Source organism: Myotis brandtii, unplaced genomic scaffold (assembly GCF_000412655.1).
Source record: "Myotis brandtii unplaced genomic scaffold, ASM41265v1 scaffold634, whole genome shotgun sequence".
NCBI lineage: Eukaryota > Metazoa > Chordata > Mammalia > Chiroptera > Vespertilionidae > Myotis > Myotis brandtii.
The window spans coordinates 2,027,273-2,029,624 of record NW_005370427.1 but is presented as its reverse complement, the minus strand read 5'-3'; positions in this window follow the sequence as shown (position 1 = coordinate 2,029,624).

The window sequence follows — 2,352 nt, the reverse complement described above, 5'->3', positions numbered from 1 at the left end:
TCTGCCTCCCCTCCACCTGCCTCCCCTCCACCTGCTTCCCCTCCACCTGCCTCCCCTCTACCTGCCCCCCCCTCCATGCCTGAGCTGGCACAGCTGAGCACAGATGAGTCTGTGTGACTAGGCTCTGTCTGGAATGGGCCTGCGGAAGAGGGCCATTGCAGTGTGGGGGCTCTGAACCCCAGCATCCTGGCTGCCGCCCCTCCCACAGGCATGCCCCACGCTCCAGTCCTCGGGTCACCTCCGCAATCCGGCCTCCGTGGGACCCTGCGGCCCCGGCTGCTGTCCACACCCTTGTCTCCTGCCCACTCCAAGCTCAGTCCCACTCTCCTGCTCTGTCCCCTGGCCCCGGAGGCCTGGTCCCAGCAGCAGGTCATGCCCGTCAACTCCTGCGGAGCACTGGGGACCAGGGCCCACGCCAGTCCGTGAAATCAGCCACAGGTTTCTGGACGCTCAGAGCCTTACAGCCCAACACTTCCTTCGCACCGCAGGAGCGCCCCTCTGCTCCGTGGGGTACCACAGCCGTGTTTAGCGCTCCTTTGTATGCCTTATTTCACGTCCCTGCTTTAAGGAAAGTGAGCTTCGTTGTTTTTTTCCGATGGGCTTTCATCTGGGCTACGTCAGAATGTTCAATAGGCATTGCACAGCCTGGCCGGTGTGGCTCAGTGGTGGAGCGTGGACCTATGAACCAGGAGGTCAATGTCTGATTCCTGGTCAGGGCACATGCCCGGGTTGCGGGCTTGATCCCTAGTGGGGAGCGTGCAGGAGGCAGCCCTCATAATTGATGTTTCCATCTCTCTTTTCCCTCTCCCTCCCTCTCTATGAAATCAATAAAATAAAAAAAGGTTTTTAAAGGCACAGCACAGGCTGGCTGGATTTCAGGGCCCACGCGGGCCCAGCAAAGCCCCTCCGCGTCGTCCCTGGAGAAACCTTTCTCAGATAGAAGAGTGGTTGTGGTGTTTTGTTGGTGTTTTTTTTGCCTTAATAAACAAAATATAATAAGAGGGTTGATTCTTACTTTGGGGAGGGGCTCTCGCCAGGCCCCACGGCACTGGCCACGAGGGTGGGGTTTATTCGTCCTCTCACAGGCTCTGGGACGGAGCGTCCGGCAGGGGCTGTGACAGGTAGAGCCCGGGCACAGAGCAGAGGCAGGCATCCCGGCTGGAGGACGTGGAGAAGCCATGGAGCGTGTGCACCCGCTGGCCCAGTGACCCTGCTCACTGCGTGCGGGCGGGCCCTCTTCCAGGCCCAAGGCCACAGCGGGAAGCAGGGGTGCTGCTCCCGGGGGTCACTTTCCAGAGCGGGGGCCACGGGCAGCAGACACACCGGTGCCAGCTGGTGAACAGCCTGAGAGCAACACAGCAGCTGGAAGGAGTGGGACCGAGGGCCATGGCGCAGGCTGCTGACCCAGGGGCGCCCGGGATGGTTTCGGAGCAGAGGCCTGAGTGGAGGGACATGTAAACAAGGGGGAGAGGGAGCCAGCAGGAGTGGCAGGGGGAGCCCATAGGCCAGCCAGGGGGAGGGACAAGCCGGGGGCAGGGGCCAGGGCTGTGCAGTCCCCCCTCTGCCTTCTCCACCCCGACTCTCCAGCTTGGCTCTCCCGTGCTCTTTTCTCCTCGTCGTTCTCCTGGAAGGGCAGCGGCCAGCGAAGGAAAGCACGCTAATTACGGTTCTGCGAGCTGGACTGCCTTTACCTCGCTGGAACCCTGCTACGTTGTCTGTATTTAATTCTTAAGTCATGTCCTGTGAGCACCTCTCTCTCCCAAATTAGATGGTACACGACCAAAATCACAAAACAGTCTCTTCCCTCTAATCCCCCGACCTCCCAGATCCTAGAAGACCTCGCAGCCTGTTGCTAAACGGATGAGTCAACCACTTTTCTGCCCGGCCACAGGCCTCACCCCTCCTTCTCCAGGCTGTCTGCGGTCATGCCCCGGTCAGCGGCGACTGCGTGAGGTTGTAGCTAAGAGAAATCTGCAAGGGTGTGTGTGTGTGTGTGTGTGTGTGTGTGTGTGTGTGTGTGAGAGGGGGGCGGGGGGAGGGGAGTAAACAGTTTGTCTTTCAAGATTGTACATATGTAGCATATATTTGTCTCAGCTTGTTCTATACACATTATTTCACATTATGCATTCACTGTTACTATTTTTCGGCAATGGAGACATTTTTAACTTTTACCTATTAAAACATATGATGCTTTTATTATATGAAGTCTGAGTGGTTTGTACACAGAAAGGGCATTCTCTACTCAAAACTAGAAAACCATGAATTTATTTATTCCCATTAAAATATTAGAACCATTTGAAATCTTGTTTTGATGTAAGACATAAAGTAAGAATTTTTTTCCAGAAGTCTTCA